General features: G+C 42.3%; 1 long non-coding RNA gene across 3 annotated transcripts in view; it reads left to right on the forward strand.

The window, feature by feature from the left end:
- The first annotated feature begins 6,259 nt into the window (after positions 1-6,259).
- Positions 6,260-19,357, forward strand: part of LOC116071019 — a 134,377-nt gene continuing 121,279 nt past the window's right edge. For all 3 annotated transcript variants that reach the window (XR_004110673.1, XR_004110675.1, XR_004110674.1), the window contains exons 1-2: positions 6,260-6,401; positions 16,112-16,189. This is a non-coding gene — a long non-coding RNA (uncharacterized LOC116071019). The remainder of the gene's footprint in view (positions 6,402-16,111; positions 16,190-19,357) is intronic.

The raw sequence follows: 19,357 nt of genomic DNA on the forward strand, positions 1-19,357 counted from the left end.
TAATTTTTCCTCCTGATTCCAAATCCTGTCCTGTTTAAAATGGTCAGAAACATGGGTGTCACTCAGTTGGTAGAATGTATGCTTAACATGTATGATGGAAGCCCTGGGTTCAATCCCCAGCACCACTTACCTATAATCCCATTATTTGGGAGGGAGAGGCAAGTGAATCCTTGTCTTAACAGTAAATTCAAGACAGTCCTGTGCTCTCAAAAAATAAACAAAATAAATCAAAACAAACAAGAGAAGATAAATAAAAACAGATGATGATGGTGATATAATAATAATAATAATAATAATAATAATAATAATAACAATAATAAATAACTCAAGCACAGTCTGGGAGAAACGAGATACCAGCTGTCATGGAATTCTGTCACCTTTGATCTTCTACCCCCATACATCCTTACTAAGCTCCCTGTACCACTCTTATGCAGATATCCTCCTGTCCAGATGAATGGCTTTCAGGCTACTGCTAGGGTTCATCTAGATAGAGTGGAATAAGACTCTGACTTTGTCGTCATCTCCCCCCTCCCCTACGTTCATAAATGAAGCTACTCTCAGTCTAATTCAGGGGAACCTGTAACATGGTAGGGAAGATTAGAATTAGTTGAGTGTATACTTGTGCAAGCCTTACCAAGCCTCAGCTTCTTTCTCTGCAAATGGAGAGGTGATTTGCACACATTTCAGTGGGTAACCGTGAGGATTATATGGGTCTCAGGGGAGAATAAGTCAACGTGGATCTTCAGAGCCACTGAAGCCCAGGCTGCGGCACGGCTGAGATGTGACGGCCATGTTCTCATCCATAATGGCACACCCTTCCTTCCAAGTAAGAGCCAAGTCCTGGTGGGAGCCATCTTGAAGACTTGAGTAGGTTTTGTTTATACTGGGAGAAGGCCTTCCTCGCTCACAGGCTGAGGGAATGGCCTACACACCGTGTTTCTTCTGTTACAGAGTATGACAGAGTGTAGTGATAGTGGAGGACCCTCTAATACTTCATATTGTCATGTGGACTCACCCTTTTTAGGGTCACCAGGCAGGCATGTGGATGGAATAACACCTCTCCTGTCCTTTGGGTCTTGAACATGGCGGGCCATAGAGAGGGCAGAAGGGAAGCATGTACAGAAGTTGTGGGAAGCGAGGACCTTCCTGAATCTCTCAGTGCTAGGCTTTGGCTTTTTTCTGAGTCCCTCCAGCTTCCGGGTGGCACAAGGAAGCTACTGTTTGCCTAGACTTTGGTACTCTCTTCTGTTTGCTTTCATCCTTATCAGGACCAGGTGTTTCTCTTGGTTTTTTGAAGTTTTCACCGGTACAAGTTAAGTCATTTGGCCCATAAAACCCTACTGTAAATAAGACATACAATTTTACATCTCATAAAAGTCAGAATGAATTACTTTCAAAGCGATGCATTTGAAACCGCACTTACCTACGGGAAGAAATAAACTCTTTTTGGCCACTAGATTGCGGAGGTGACTAATTTCTTTTGTTCAGAATCAGATGTTGACTTAAGCCCATTGTGGAGGCAAAGCATGATGGTCAGCGCCTCTGTCCACAAACACCCAACCCCTTCAGCTTGTATTCATGGACACTGATGCTTGATGTTGGTCCTCTAGCCTTACATTCCAAACTTCACTTTCCTGTCAATCACTCCTCACCCTTACTGATGAGCATCAGTTGCATCCTGCAGGGCTCTCTGCACTCAGCCTCCACCTGCTGCTGATCCTTCCTCCAGCTGATGGATCCTTCCACTCACAAAGCCAGTTAGTTCCATCCTCTGCTCCCTCCATGAATTTATTCTGGGTCCACCAGAATGGCACATTTATTTTTCAACCTTCCCTCCTTTTCTTTTCTTTTCTTTTCTTTTCTTTTCTTTTCTTTTTTTGATAGTTTTTAAGACAGAAGTAGTATTCCACAAAATGTGGTTTATTTTAATGGTATAATAATTCAGTGATTTTGAGTGAGGGGAAATCATTACTGTGGCCCAGTTTTAAAATCTATCTAGTGCCCCAGTCAAACACCTCATGGCCATTTGCTATAGTCTTACGGATCTACTTTTTGTCTGGGAAGACCGATATGTGCAGGGTGTGTCATAGGACAGTGGCTGGTTACTCTCTTCCCTTAGCCTGACATGTGCACCTCTAAGCATGCCAATCGTAGGTGCTCCTTCTTTTTTGCTGCTGAATGCACTCAGAGTGTGGGTGTCTGCCACACTGCATTCGTCTCTTGCCAGCTGCTGGATGTTTGGATTGCTTCCACCTTTTGGCTATCATGAATGGTGTTTATCAGTATGATACTATATGGATAAATTTTGATTTCTACAGGAATCCACCTAGGAGTAGATTTGGTGAGCACGATTTTAAGAATGGCATGAGTGGGGCTGGAAAGATGACTCAGTGGTTAAGAGCACTGACTGCTCTTCTAGAGGTCCTGAGTTCAATTCCCAGCAAACACATGATGGCTCACAAACATCTGTAATGGGATCTAATGCCCTCTTCTGGTGTGTCTGAAGAGAGCAATGGTGTATTCATATATATAAAATAAATAGGACTGGAGGGATGGCTCAGCAGTTAAGAGCACTGACTGTTCTTCCTGAGGTCCTGAGTTCAATTCTCAGCAACCACATGGTGACTCACAACCATCTGTAATGGGATTTGATGTCCTTTTCTGGTGTGTCTGAAGACAGCTATAATTGTATTCGTATACATAGAAAATAAATAAATAAACCTTTAAAAAGAAAATTGGCATGATTGACCACGTATTTTAGAACATTTACAAGGTCAGGAGTTACAGTCCGGTTGTGAAACCTTCACTGTTGTAGGATGTTTGTTACATATCTGACTATACTATCGTTTCTATCATTTTGTCACTGTGAAGATTATCTGTTAATTAAAAGAAAGGGCTAGCATCATCTCCTGACTGCAGTCCTCAATGTTGAATGGAGGACTTCATGTTTGGTAGCCAATCAAGCCTCCTACCATGGACCTACATCCCAGACCTCTCTTTGTTTTTTATTTTGAGTCAAGATCTTCCAAAGGAACACCCTGAACTTATGATTCTCTTGTATCAGCCATCACAATGGGTGAAGTTAGAGGCCTGTATTACCAGACCCAGCAGCATTTTAAAAATTATGTTTTAGGGGCTAGAGGGATGGCTCAGCAGTTATGAGTCATCTGCTTTTTAGAGGATCCAAGTTCCGTTTCATGTTGTGTAGCTCACAACTAAATAATAATTCCACAACTAGGAGCTCTATCACCCTCTTTTGGCCACCATACATAACTGCTTTCATGTGCGTGCGCGCGTGCACCCACAAACACACACACACACACACACACACACACACATATACCTAAACAAATCCTTAAAATTTCTTTTTAAATTATGTTTCATATGCCCCATTAAAAAAAAAAACACATAAAATGACTACTCAACTTGAAATCATGAAAAGTTGTTTTGATGTTTCAACCCCAAGTCTCTGGCTTATTTTTCTCCTCTTTTCAGCCCACCCCTCTCCTCCACCTCTGATTTTATAACCCAAGGCAACTTCTCTCCCAGGAGAAAGAATTCTTCCTGAAAGAAGAGGGCAATCAGGGTGGAGACTCCAGAATTTCTCTTGGATCCGTTGGGGGATACCTGAGGCTTTAATCTCATACACAGTATAAAATGTAAAACACAGTCAAAATATTAGTGCTATCCTAGTCATTGAAATGATCGATAGTAGGAGGGCCTAGTACTGCAAAGAATCGAACAGCTAAAATGTTAATGTTTTAGGGTCAATACATTTATAATATTGTATAGGTTTTTGTTTGTTTGGTTTTGTTTTTGTTTTTAACATTTTGGATGTAAGAACATCTTTCAACACCTCATGCTTTATAATCACCACTAGCCATTTCCAGTGCTTCTGACACTGTTCAAGTCTCACACTCAGAGTGCTCTTAGGTAAAGACGGATTATCGAATTCACTTGTGGTGGGTGTTGGATGTCCTGAGTGCCACAGTCAGGCTGTGGGGTCAGTGACAGTAACTGGGACTAGAGTTGCCTGGTCATTGTGTGGAACAGCTGTGTGGACAGCTTAACCATGGAAGAGGAAAGGGGTGTGACCAGGGGCCAGGCCTATGACCATGTATTCTCTGAGTTACTGACTTAGGGGGCCAAAGTGAAGGAGGCTCAGGGTGCCACACATACCTTCTTCATCCTTGAGTGATACACACCTGCCTCCTGGTTGCTTTCTGGACACATTGGCTTCTTTCAAGCCATTCTTAACTTGGAGTTCTCTATATGGTGGCCATATGGCATGCCTAGAGCCATGCCTTGCATTCATTGTCATGTATTCCCAACTTCGTTCCTAAACATTCTTAAAATCATTATTGTATGTGCGTGGGTGCTTTGCCTCCATGTATGTACCCACAGAGGCCAGACAAGGGTGTTGGGTCCCCGAGAACTGGAGCTACAGATGGTGTGTGGGTTACCATGTGGATGCTGAGAATCAAGCCTAGGTCCCTGAGACGGAAGTTGGTGCTCTTAACTGCTGCACCATCTTGCCAGCCCCGTTCTCCCAACTTTTAAAAGAGCATCTGCAGAACCCCTCAGCGTGGTCATGACTGAAGTTGGATGAAACAGTTTCGGCTGGTGGCACGTGACAGTCTATCCCTCAGCCCCGTGGATGAGCGGCACCATGAATATAGGATAATATTATGACAAGGAAGTTAAAAGCAAAGGAAACGAAAACAATAAAGCAGCCTGTTCTGAAAATCCTGAACAGGAATGACTTCAGAGCCGTTAGGGTCCGTTTCTAAAAGCATAGGTTGTCCAAGCACAAAACAATCAGTGCAGAAACCCATAGCTGCCACTCCCGGCAAGCAGCCTGCGGCGAAGGGTAGGAGGAAATCTTTGGACTCTCTCCTGAAGTGAGCGTGGGCTGGAGAGACGAAGGCTGTGCGTGGTGGAAGGCTGGGCTTGGCTGCCTGAATCCTAGCTTAACTGAGGGTTAGTTAGACTCAGTAAAGGTTTCTTTCTCCTTCGCTTCCTCTTACTGGTTGCTAGTTTAGCACATGTTGTGATAGCATTTATTTTTGACTCGATGGTAACTGTTTCAGGAAGTCTAAGGATGTGAACAAGATCGAGAACTGTAGAAGTTCCAGGCAACATACCAATCAGGCGTGTTCTTAGGGTTATATGATGTGCTATATGAAAGAGGCCGTAGGGGTCTCATCAAAAACGAGCAAACAGACAAAACAAAGACTGAAATGGTTTACAAAGCAATAGCAGAATCAAGAGAGTCTGAATAATGCTCTGTATAGGAGGAGCACCTTGGAATTTTAGAAGCATTAGCTACACACAGCAAACATTCCCTCCCGCGATGGAGTAGAGTTAAGCAGAAGCCAGACATTTTTGGAGGAGTTTATAGTCAGTATATTGGTTTGCTGGTTAGTTTTGTCATTGACCTGACACAACCTAGATAAAAGAGAACCTCAGTTGAAGAGGTACAAAATCAGCCTGGCTGGTGGGCGTTATCGTGATTGCTAATTGCTATGGATGGGGCCAAATTATCTTCCCGAGGTAAGAGGTCCTGGACTGCAGAAGAAGATGCTAAGCATGAGCCTGTGAGCAAACCAGAGAGCAAGCTAGAGAACAGCATTCTTCCACAGGTCCTGCCTCAAGCTCCCGCCCTGAACTCCTGTCCTGAGCTCCCTAGGTGATAGACTGGGATCTCTGAGATGAGATTAGCTCTTTTTCTGCCTTAAGTTTATTCTGGTCAGAGTGTTTCATCCCAGCAACAGATATCAAACTAGAACAATGAGTTACCTTATTTTTTTATTGCTATGACAAAATATCTGAGAAAAGCAACTTAAAGAAGAGCCCGGGTTTGCAGACACAGTCACTGCAGTAGGGGGGGCATGGCTGGAGCGTGAGGTATCTGGTCACAATGAATCCTTGGGAAACAGAGAGATAATTGATGGTGCTCAGTTTACTTCCTCCTGTCTCCCCTTTAATTAGAATTGTTCCTTGAGAATTTCATATACAAATACATCAAGTACGTATATATTACTTTTTAATATACATTTTTACTCTTTAAATTTATATATTACTATTTATATTTATGTATTTTACTTTTTTATTTAATCCGAGACTCTAGCCTAAGGATACTGCCATCAATTTAGGGTGGGTCTTCCAGTTAAACCTCCTGAAAACAGACACACCTAGAGGTGTGTCTCCTTGTTGCTCCTTAATTCTGTCAAACTGATAATGAAGATTAACCATCACATTTACCCTGTCTCTACAGAACATCAGCTACCTAGCTCTAAAATCTATTCTGTAGACTGAGATTTCCTTGGCTCTTGAGAAAACCAAGACCTACGGAGGAGCTGGGATTCGCATAGGAGAGGCTACAGCAGTTCCTATCAGAGGTAGGATGTTAACCAGCTCTTTCCTTCCTGGCCTCCTCCTTCCACACCCAGGTGACTGCCAGCTGACTCTACTCTGGTGTGCTCTTCAGAGACATGCTAGGGATGAAAATGTCGAGAACTCTGGGAAGCCTAGGCCCCAAAGGAACAACAAAGGTGAGACTGGAGTGAGAAGCTATGCTTGTTGCTCTCTATTGCTGAAACAAATACCTGAAAGAGTAACTCAGAGAGAGAAAGGTTTGTTTGGGTATACGGTTTGGGAGATTTCAGTCATGACTGGTTGATTATGAGGTCAATCATGGTGGTGTCTGACGGGAGCAAAGACATCCACCCCACAGATGGGATGCACACAAGAGACGTCAGTCCTATGTCCCTCTTCAAGGCCTACAATAACCAGTTTAGGCCTCTCCACCCTCTCTCAGCATCACCATGTTGGTGGACAAAGCCTTTAACGCAGCCGTTCTCAACCCGTGCAGTATGACCCCATTGGGGTCAAATGATCCTTTCACGATGATGGACTAAAACCACCAGAAAACACAGATATTTACACTATGATCTGTAACAGTAGCAAAATGACAGTTATGTAGCAACATTGCAGCACAAGGAAGATTAAGGGCCTCTGCCTTAATGAACGGGCTCTGGGGGAAGATACTTAAAGTCCAGATTCTTGCAGATGGTCAAGAGTTGTTTTTAACAATGATTCACTAAAGTAAAACCTTCCTCAAACAAAAAGTGCACAAAAGAGGAAGGAAATTCAAGCTGGGACAGAACTTGAATGATCAGAAGTCTCAAAATTTCCCTGAATTGGGAACCTAGTCATCACAGAAAGTCTTCCGTTGTCCCGAGTCTGGGGACTGTCAGAATTGAGAAACTGTGGGCTTACACTTAAATCTTAGACGTTGCAAGTATTTAAACGTGAAGGGTAAAAGCTGCAACTTGGTAGGAAAAGGGGAAAGTTCTATTTTAGAAGGAGACTTTGGAGATGGACCAATGGTGTGAGGTAGTGACCTCAAAACTCAACAAGCAAAATTTGTGTGTGTGCCTTCTCATGGGTGATCATAAAAGGCTCGTGATGGACATAATCAAAAGATCTCTTCCCCTGTTTTTCCTCCAGTGGGTTGCTGGAAGTATTTTAGGCCCACAAGACCAGATCTGTGACTGGAAAAGGGATTTTATTTTGCATAATGGTGGTTTGTTTATTTTTTTCATTGTTTCTAGAAACTGCTGGTGAAAATTAATAGCAAAAGTACTGTGTGTGGGGCCAGGATGAAGGTCTGGTCCCTCCAGCAGTCATTGGAAGGAGCCTTTATGGAACTCTCAAATGCCTGCAAAACAGTATGTGGAGGGCTGGAAGCAGTGTGATGAACAGGTGTGTTACATGCTCCTTTAAATGAGGCTGCTACATGCCCATTGTGGCTGGGAAATAATATAGGAGATTTCAGCAGTATCTAGTAACTTTTTGTATCCCTTCAATGTTGCTTGTCTTAGGGTTTCATGGCTACAACGAAACACCATGACCAAAAAGCAAGTTGGGCAGGAAAGAATTTCTTTGGCTTACACTTCCCTATTGCTGTTCATCTAGGAAGGGAGTCAGGACAGGAACTCAAACAGGGCAGGAACCTGGAGGCAGGAGCTGATGCAGAGGCTATGGAGGGATGCTGCTTTCTAGCTTGCTAGCCTTACTTTCTTGTAGAATACAGGACCTCTAGCACAGGGAATGGAAGTACCCACAATGGGCTGGACCCTCCACCATCAATAACTAATTAAGAAAATGTCTTACTGTCAAATTTTAAGGCTGCATTTTCTCAAATGAGGTTCCCTCCTTTCAGCTAACTCTAGTTTCTGTGTCAAGTTGGCATAAGACGAGGCAGCACATACTCTTTAGTTTTTCTACAATATTAGGCAGAGTCTTTGGGCTTCCTATGTATGTTTCTCCGAGAATGTTATGTTATATGCAAATGACTTGGATTTAGCCATGCTTGAGTTTACGTAAATGTATATTAGTAACTTTTCTATTATGATAAGACACCATGAGCAGGCAATTAAGAAAGAGTTTATGGTTCCAGAGGGTTAGAGTCCATGAGCAGCATGGTGGGGACAGAGTATGGCAGCAGGCAGGAGGCATGGCATTGGTACAGTAGCTGCCTTGTAGTTTTCAAAGTGGCCTTAGTTTTTAGTGTGTGTTTCAGCTTTATACAATGGGAAGAGTCATCTATCTTATATGAGACTGAGATAATATATTTACCTTGTCAGAAGATTTTAAATTATTGATTTAATTTTTAGTATCTTTCATAAATTTGCATTTTTCTCTTTTTGTTTTTGATAACATTTAGTATTTTAGATTTTCTAAGAATCTTTCTACTTTCCAATTTGGTCAATACAAATCTATTTATAACAACCTGTATTTTTTTTTTTTGTTATGCTTTGTTGTTTTGCCAATGATGAAAGTCTGTTTTTAGGGTAAGGAAACACACACATGCAGTGATTATTTAAAGAGGGAGATCATTTACAAGGCAAAGGTAGAGAAATGGGAGGCTAAAACCCCACACCATGTCATTTTAATATCCATGTAACTATAGTTATATTACTCCATTCACACATAATGTGGTTTTAAAAACATTATTGCTCTCTTTCTCTTTTAATCAGGATTGCCAGAGGTTAGTCAGGTCTACCTGACTTCAAACAATAACTTGAAGTTTATGCATCCTGTCTACTGTGTGTGTATATTTACACTGACTAATTTTTGCCCTGATATTATTTCCTCTTCTTTGGAGTTAGTTTATTTATAGTTTCCCCTAATGCTGACAGTGCTGGTCTCTGAGGTCTTAGATCTGTGAGGGGCATTCCTAATTCTTCCTATGTTGACTGAGACCTGGCTTTAAAGCTCTTGTCAAAACAGAAGTTCGGTGGCACCAAGGTGTGTCTCAAACTCCAAGAGCAAAGTGGCTGAGCCATCTAAGCTCTCACTTTTCTTCTGTAGTTGGCCTAAGGACAGGCCTTCCTTTTCTCCAGCTTAGTGATGCACTACAGAGATGACTTTTGAAGTGTCTTACTGATGTTGGGAGAGATGCTCTGTCACCTGTCCCACTGGATTGCAAGACACGCCAGCCACTCTGGTTTCCTCTCCCTCTTTGCCTTCCCATGTCTCATCTGCATTTCGCTTCCAGGCCTTTGGATTCACATCTGATGCCCATATCTGTGTGTCTTCTTAATGTGGCTTTGCAGACTCTGGAATATGCCTCTAAACCTCAAGAACTCTTTTTGTTGTTCGTGTTGATGGTTCCTTTATGACCATTCAGGTTTGCACATCTGCTCACTCAGCAGAGAGGATTTCAGGAAGAGAAAAGACAGGGAAGGAAAAATGAGACTAACCAGGTCACAGGTCCTGTCTTATTCTAGCTTTATGGAGCTGACTTCTCACTGACAATGAGACAAAATGTTCACTGACCATCCTTCCCTTTCTCTCCAACTTAAAATGTAAATAATAAAAAATAGTTACTTCATAAAAAGGGTCACATATGATTTTCCATAGATATTATTTCCCATAGTTTTATCTTCCCTGTTCCTTTTTTCTTCCTCTTTCCCTGTTGTTGAACTCTGTCATGCTTATAGCCTAGAGTATTATTCTGACAAATCTTCATCCATGACTGTAACTATACAAATAATGACGCAACATTATTAACCCTACAAGAATGTTCATTTTATATACACTTGTATGCTTTATTCGACAATACTTCATGGAAGTCTCTCAAAGCCAACTGATAAAGCTATTCTTCATTACTCTAATGGCTATACAAACCTTTTATTGGTATGGACACACACATATTTATTGGACCATTCGCCCACTGATGGTCATTCTTTCACATTTTATCTTTACAAACAAGGCTACAATACATATCCTTGCAAACGCTCCTTCTCCAGCGCTGTTATTCATGTTCATAGGATGCCTCCCCAGAGTGGGCCAGACATCATAGGGTAGATTATGCTTACTGGATTTTAACAGCACTGTCAGACACTCTTCACAAAGGCCATCATCAGTGAATGGGATGTCCCCTCTGCTGTGGCATCTCTAGTCACTTAATATTTCCAGTTTAAATGGTTGTTTTGTTTTGGCAGGTAACAGGAGTCAGTTGATAATCTTAGGATGGTTTGTATTTGCATTTCTTGGTCATAATTAAATGATTTTGCTGTTTGGATGAGCTCTCTACTGAACTATTTGTTCTCTTTGATATATGTGGTGGGCCTTTCTTCTTACTCTTTCTCTCTCTTTGGAAAATTTGATGATTTTCTTTTTACATGGCAGACAATGATGTTTGGTTTATTATTTACATTATAAATTTTATTCTTAGTATATTTTAATTTTAAATTTAATGTTTTATTTCTTTTTTAACATATAAATATATAATATATCCTATAAAACAATAGCTTCTCACCATGCATTATCTTTTCATGCTGACTTCACACTCAGTCTCTACATACAGCTTGAATAGAACCATAGAGCCATTTAAAAAACTGCTTAAAGGAAGAGCTTAAGAAAGTATTTGTAGACATAATAGTATGGGTACAGAAAAAAAAGCATTTATCATTTGACACATATCAGATTATCATTTTCTGGCTGAAATAAAATTGTACAGATTCAGGCTTTTTGCTGGTAACTTATGGAAATATTAGCATTAATATATAACCATTTAAACTTAAAATCTGTTCATCTGATTAATTTTTTATTTCTTAAAAGTAATACACACACATGTACGCGTGCATGTACACACACATATAATGTATCATATTCTGCCATTATTTTCTGTCTTAGGGTTTTACTGCTATGAACAGATACCATGACCAAGGCAACTCTTACAAGGACAACATTTAATTGGGGCTGGCTTGCAGGTTCAGAGGTTCAGTTCATTATTATCAAGGCAGGAAGCATGGCAGCATACAGGCAGACACGGTGCAGGAGGAGCTGAGAGTTCTACATCTTCTTCGTCTGAAGGCTGCTAGGAAAAGACGGGCTTCCAGGCAGCTAGAATGAAGGTCTTAAAGCTCATGCCCACAGTGAATCACATACTCTAACAAGGCCATACCTCTTAATAGTGCCTGGACCAAGCATATACAAACCATCATATTCCTCTCATTGGCCCCCATAGGTTTGTTCAAACACATAAGTCTATGGGAGCCATACTTAGCCATAGCATAATAAAAAGTATATTTAGTCCAACTTTCAAAGTCCCCTTAGTCTATAGCAGTCTCAGTGATGTTAAAATCCAAAGTTTAAAGTCTCTTCTGATCACTTAACTGTAATCCCCAAAGAAAGACAAGAAACCAGCTGGGCAAACTCTAAACTCTGCATCTCCATGTCTGATGTCAAAGCACTCTTCAGTTCTCCAACTCCTTTTTTTATCTTTGTTGACTGCAACAAACTTGTCTCTCCTGGGCTGATTCCACTCCCTGTTAGCAGCTTTCTTCAGCAGATAGCCCATGACTCTGACATCTCTAACATCTTGGGTTCTCCAAGGCAAAGGGAAGAAATTGAGACATAGTGACAAAACATTGGACCAAAGCAAGACTGAAACCCAACAAGGCAAACTACCAATTCCTGTAGCTCCATCCCTGATGTCAAAGGACTTAGATGGCTCTGCCCTTCCAGGTGTTTGTAACACACTTCTGTCTCTTGGGCTGGTTCCACTCCTTGTCCACAGCTCTTCTTGGCAGACATTTCATGAGTCTGGCACCTCTAGTACTTCAAGGTCTCCAACTCAACTCAGGCTTTCCTTTTATCACTTCACACAATGGCCTCTCAGGACCTCTTGCCTTCTCAGGGCCTTCATGTAGGGACTGCCATGCCACATACTGCCTAGCCTCAGCAGCTCTCCCTAATCAAGGAATAATATTTCATGACTTTTTTCTCATGCATCCTGCACAAGTCTAAAGCCAGATTCACACGGACAATACTGCCAAGTTTTCCTACCCACTTGGGGGTGGACCCTGGCCTCCTATGTCTGCAGCAAGTAGCTTCCTTTGCCATTGTTATTCAGGAGCAGAGATTTCTTTAGGCCTTTTCCTAGCTGGTTGGGGTTGTGCCCCAATGGTACCACTTTTCCTTTAATGCAAATGTGGCCTCTCTTTTAGTACAAGCCTTGCTCTTTTCTCTTCAAACTGTATGTGAGTATTTCTTTCTGCATCACGTGCTCTTTTTCGTTGTAGATCTGCATAAGAGTGGTTATTAATATCCACACAATAGAGTTAATATTAGTGTGGTGGTTTGAAGATGCTTGGTCCAGGGAGTGACACTATTAGGAGATGTGGCTTTGTTGAAGTAGGCGCAGCCTTGTTGGAGGAAGTGTGTCACTGTCAGGGTGGGCTTTGAGACTCTTTCTAGCCATATGGAAGCTATTCTTCTGGTTCCCTTCAGAACAATATGTAGAACTCTCAGCTCCTTCTCCAGTGTCATGCCTGCCTGGACGATGCTACGCTTCCTGCCTCGATGATAACAGACTAAATCTCTGAACATGTAAGCTAGCCCCAATTAAAGAGTGTCATTTATAAGAGTTGCCTAGGTCATGGTGTCTCTTCACAGAAAATGGAAGGCCTAATTAAGACAATTAGGCTGTCTTGAAATCTGCCCTATCAAAGAATTTAGTCCACAACTTTTTTTTTTTTTTTTTTTGAGACAGGGTTTCTCTGAGTAGCCCCGGCTGTCCTGGAACTCACTCTGTAGACCAGGCTGGCCTCAAACTCAGAAATCTGCCTGCCTCTGCCTCCCAAGTACTGGGATTAAAGGCATGTGTCACCACCGCCCCACAACTTTTAAATTTAGCCTCAGACAAGTTCTTAGGACATGGGCAGAAAGCAGTCATAGTCTTTGTCAAAACGTTAAAAGATAGTGTCTAGTCAGGTTGCTAATGTTGTTTCCTCTGAAACCTTTTGAACAGGTCTTCCACAATCTACCTAGCTTTCATCAACAGCCTTCCAGGCTTCTACTAAGATACCTGGCAAGCCCAGGTGTCTTAGTTAGAGTTTTACTGCTGTGAATAGACACCATGACGGAGGCAACTCTTACAAGGACAACATTTAATTGGGGCTGGCTTACAGGTTTAGAGGTTCCATCCATTATTATCAAGGCAGGAGCATGGCAGCATCTAGGCAGGCATGGTGCAGGAGGAGCTGAGAGTTCTACATCTTCAGCTGAAGGCTGCTAGGAGAAAACTAACATCTAGGCAGCTAGGATGAGGGTCTTAAAGCCCACACCCACTGTGACACACATACTCCAACAAGGCCACACCTCCTAATAGTGCCACTCCCTGAACCAAGCATGTACAAACCATCATACCAGCTTATATTATTTTATTTAATTGTTTTTCTATTCCAAAGTCTAAACTCTTCCACATTAAAAACAAAACAAAACAACACACACATACACACTTGTGCGCGCGCACACACACACACAGGTCAGTTTCCTCACAGCAATAGCTCCCTTTCTAGTGCTAAACCAACTTCTGTGTTAGTTTTCAATTGCTGCGTTGAAATAGCATGACCAAACCAAACTATAAGAGAAGGAGCCTATTTTGACTTACAGTTTCAGGGGTTTAGAGCGCATCATGATGGGGCACATAACAGCAAGTAGTAGGCATGTTGGCTGGGGCAGCAGCTGAGAGTTCACATTTCAACTGCTAGCAGAGCTTAATGGGCTCTTTCCTGTGAGAGCTTGGGAGATATTAATGCTAAGAGACTTGTAAGGTTTCAGAAAGGAGCAAATGTTAATTAAGGACTAGGCCAGGAATCATTTGTGTACTGTGTTTTCAAGTATTTGTGGTTGTTGATCAGCAGTGCTGAATAACCAGATGTGAAGAAAAAGGGATTAGAATTTCTGAAGTGAAACCTTTTATGCTTCATTGGAGGAGTGAATGTTGGCTAGCTGGGACTGAGAAATTAATTGTGATTAATAAGAGATCAGTATCATTGATGTAGAATCTTTGGGGAAGCATTTCTTCAAGACCAACACATAGATGCTTTGGTTCGGGGCGGCCAAGGCAGCATCTCTTACACAAGATGACTCTTGTGTAAGAGTCATCTATATGGTACTTATTTTAAAATAAAGATGTAATTCTAATAGGGTCATAGAGAGGGGCTGAGGCTTGGCATCATGTGACAGGGGCAGAGTCCCTGAAAAGAGACTGGGAGAAACCATTTGGTGAAAGTCAGCCAGTTGCTGTGGAGATTTCAGGATGTTGGAGGTGCCAGGACCTTGGGAGAGCTACCAAAGACAATGGAAAATGTAGAGTATATCAAACCTGAACACATAAGACATTCTGTGTGTGCTGTGAATAGCAGAGTTGGAGAACTGGGGCTGCACAAGCCCTGTGGAGTCCAGAAGATCAAGAGTGAGTCCACGACCATGCACACTGAACTGTAATACAGGATTTGCATTTATACTGGTGAATTTTGGTTTTGCTTTGATGTGATTGTTCATATGCCCTGGCTTTTCTTTTTTGGAATGAAAATGTATATTATTTACTTTTAATTTAATAAGAACTCACAATTAATATACTTTGAATTGTTAAAGATACCTTGTGCTTTTAACATGCTGAAAATGTGGTCTGTTGAACATTTAAAAGTTTGATACTTTAATATTAATATGAGATCATGGTAACAAAAAAGAAAAGTTATGACTTAAAATGATATACTTATATGTCAATTGACAATGGGTAGAGTGTCCAATTAGCATTGATGTCAACTTGACATAGCCTAGAATCACCCGGAGCAGGGGAATGGTCTCAATTGAGTATATTTGTCAGGTTGGTTGGTGAGTGGAATTGTCTTTGAGGAATTTTCTTGATTGTCTTAGTTATTACAGGGGGGTCAGCATAATGCAAGCTTTGCATCTCCTAGGTATGTCTTCCTGGGCTTATATAGTAAAGCTAACTAAGAATGAACTAGTGAGTGGGCAAGAAAAAGCCAGCAAGCAGTGTTTCTCCACTACTCTTGCTTCAAGTTCTGTCCCTGACTTCCCTCAAAAAATGGATCGTGGTGTGGAAGGGTAAATGACACAAACCCTTTCTTCCTCAGGTTGCTTTTGGTCAGAATGTTTAATCATAGCAACAAAATAAAATAGAGCACATAGATCCTTGGAATCTGAACCCATGTTTTCATGTTTACACAGCAAACATTTTAACTGCTGAGCCATCTCTCTCATCCCATTTGCTGGTGGTCTTGATGGCAGAAACCAACAACACTTGAAGGAAGAATTGGGAAGGAAAGAGAGACAAGAAACTGAGACCCCTGAAGATGGCCTGCCATCTGCACAGGGCTCCTGTGTTCCTCTTGTAGTTTGCTCAAGATTAAAAAGAGCTCTTTGTCATGACTATGATCTACCATGACAACTCTCAGGTGTGTGACAGTACTTAGTCATCCACACCCACAAAGGAACATCACCAAAGTGAACCCTAATGTGAACAATGGACTTTGGATGATAACAACGTGTCATCCAATTTATCACAACAATTGTGATAAAGATCCGACTCTAACAGCAGATGTTGCGAGTGGGGAGACAAGGGGCAGGCATGAAGATATAGGAGACAGCTTAACATTGCTATGACTGAAAAGTGCTCTTCAAAATACCCACTGCTACCCAAACCCAGCAGCACCTGAGATTCCCTCTTCTGTTGGGATGTTCAGTTATTAAGAGGTTTAAGAGGTTTTATTGTTTTTTCCTTTAGTGGAGTCAACAGATATCTCAAGAGGGGGAGTGAATTCAAATGGATACATCTGGAAAGTCATCTCACCTTGATAAACTGGTAAGATAGCACATCTGGACAGACGGACCACAGAAGTCTGGTTGAGATATGGGAATGAATGGCAAAGTCGAAACACCTAGGTTCTAATCTCATTTCTGACATCCGTACCAGCCGTATGATGACTTTACACACGTCACGTCACTCCACTTCCCTGTGATTATTTTTCACCTGAATGTGGGAATATTAAAAAAAATATTGTGTTTAGTTCACAGGTTTATTTGGAGGATTTCAGTTCATTGTCTGGCACATGGAACATTTTTAGCAAATGTTTGAAATAACCATGTGTGTGTGTGTGTGTGTGTGTGTGTGTGTGTGTGTGTGTGTGTGTGTGTGTGATAACTTTCTGGAGCTGGCTCTCATCTTCCACCTGAAGCAGAGTTTGAGTGTGTACTCATGAGCAATGTTTGTGTTGGAATGTTTGTTTGTGGGCAGGAAGATTTTGCTCTACTACAAATGGACAAGCCAAAATGTTTTGGAAAAGCCCATGCTTTGTGCTTGGTTCCTCAAATAGTCATTCAACCCCTATTCAGTGCCAGGGACTATGCTAGACCTCCCCCACCCCACCCCCACACTGTTTAAAAGACAGGTTTGTTTGTGGCCTGGGTTTGCCTCAACTTTGTTACAGGGCAAAGAATCACTTTAAACTTCTGATCTTCCTAACTCTACCAACCAAATGCTCAGATTACAAGTGTGTGCCACAATGCCTCATTTATGGGGTTGGGGGAGTTGAACCCAGGATATAACAGATGCTAGGAAAGTGCTCTATAAACCGAGATACATCCCCAGCCTCCTCCTTTCCTCTTTTGGGGCGTGAGCCTAACCTTTATGGGCTGAGCCATCTCTCCAGCCCTCTCCTTCCCTCTTTTAAAAACATGGCCCTTCTCATATGTTTTGAGGTCTGGAGATAAAGGTAATTTTAGTTTAGGTTTTGATTTATTTTGTTGTTTTTAAAGCAAAAAGAGTATTTCTCAGCCATGTCCACACTCAACCTGTTTCCTCACATAGCTCCCAAGGCTTCGGGGTTGACATTTACAGGATCAGCAAAGCTTCAAGTTATAGGGGATTTGATTCGCTTCCACGAAACTGGTTTTATTCCCTGAAACAGTGCCTGTAAAGTTGTAAATAAGGGTTTTGGAGCTAACAGACCAATCACAGAGGGACCTTCCATCCCCTGAAGAACAGAGTCCTTGGGGAGAAGAGGTAGGGAATTGAAATCAGACCCGGCCAAGTTGCCAAGATGCCCTGCCTCGGCCTGCCAAGGGGAATGTGAACTTCCATGCCCTTGCTTTGCAGCAGTGAGAATCATCTGCCTTTGTGCTGTGTACCTCCAGTCTATGGAATTACTGAATATAGGGCTTAGGGAAATAAGCCAGGTCTGCGCGTTGATTTAGCCCTGAAGCTTAATTGCCAGTGTGAAAATCTATGGCCCCTGAAATCTCCTCTGATTAGAGAGCTGCCAGGAGCCCCAAGGGGGCCACCCTCTTTTATTACTGTTCTTCTGAAGAAAGTCTCAGTGTTCAGCCTATCGTGGGAGTTAAGATCGCCAGTCAATGATTAATGGCATGATTGCGTTTGTTTTCTTTCTGAATTAACCCATGTGACCCATGGCATTACAGTCCGTGTTAACTATCAGACACATAATTGAGCCCTGTGTTTATTTGGGTGGTGGAGGTCCAATGGCTGTTGTGCAGTTTGATAGTGAGAAAACGGAGGGATCAGGAGACCTCTGTCAGCAGCCAGGGACTGAGACCCTGCTGGCCCTCCTCTGGTGTGAGGAAGGGGCTCTGGCAGCTTCCTTTTCTCCCCAGAGAAGCTTTTCCTGGGCCTTTTCAGAGCCTGATATAACAGTTTCCTTGTTTGGTGCAAGGTCTGGGTGGTTGCAGGCTCAGCACGTCACAATTTGGGTCCAGTATGGGATGCTTTCTACTTCCCATGAATCCAGGCATCTTTCTCTGTTTCTGTTTCCCTGCCTTCTCCTTTTGCTTCTCCTCTCCTTCCCAGTTTTTTTTTTCCCACAGGGTCTTAGTATGTAACCCAGGCTAGACTCAAACCTGACATTCTCCTGTTTCAAACTTTCAGTTACTGGGATCGCAGGCAGGTGGCACCCTAATCAGCTTAAAATGTCTCCTTTTTTACATTACATTATCTATATGTTATTACTCTCTGAACCGTTTCTGCACTTACTGGAGGCAGAGAAGTTTCTAAAGTACCACGCCACATCACTGGTCCTGTATAGAACCAGCTCCCATTTAAGCAAGAAAATGTAATCTGATTATCAGCATTTCCCATCCTGCTAGAAATGAGGTGGAAACCAACTCCACCCCCAATGCCATGTTTGAAACCTGTTCAGACTCGTTCTGATGCCATGGGAAGGTGCTACAGGGCACAGCAGATCTGTTCTGTCATTGTTCTCTGAGTCTGCAAAGTATCTCCTCCGGATTATTTCTGTGATTGGGGACTGCGCAGAGCTGACTTGAGGGTTTCATTTCATTCCTTTACTTGTTTTCAGGGTTGATACGTACAGGTCTCTGCTCTCCAGATAACACTGAGTAAGGACATAAGTTGCTAAAATGTCCGCTACAAAGAAGTCATCTTGGTCCAGCCAGGAATCTGTAATACCGTGTCTTAGCATAAGCAGCTTGGTTTAGTGGATTCAGTCCTCAGAGTCTTCAGGCCACAAGTCCAAGATCAAGACTTCCTGGGATGCTGTGTCTAGTGAGTCCACAGCCACCTTCCTTGTCCCGCTCCTGTAGTGGACAGGAACAAGCTCTCTAGGTGTCTTTATAAGGACACTCATTGGGAGCAGAGGGGTGTGGCTCAATGGCTAATGTGCTTGCTGTGCAAGTCTGAGAATGAGAGATTTGATGCTCCAGAAGTATGTAACTGCTGGGTATCTGTGGGGGGCCCCACTGGTAACTCTAACTTTAGAAGGTAGAGATGGGGATCCCAGAGCAAGGGGCTAGAGAGACTAGTCATATCTGCAACCCGTGGGCTTGACAGAGAGACCCCCTTGACGAGTAAACTAGAAGAGCAGTTGAGGATAATTTCCAACATCAACATTGAGCCTTCACATGCACTTACTTGTGAACACATTCTCACATGTGTGTGCCCCTCCACAAGTGTGCACACACTCATACTTGCACATAACACACAACCCAAAAGAAATGA

Source organism: Mastomys coucha, unplaced genomic scaffold, assembly GCF_008632895.1.
Source record: "Mastomys coucha isolate ucsf_1 unplaced genomic scaffold, UCSF_Mcou_1 pScaffold22, whole genome shotgun sequence".
In the NCBI taxonomy this organism is placed as follows: Eukaryota; Metazoa; Chordata; class Mammalia; order Rodentia; family Muridae; genus Mastomys; species Mastomys coucha.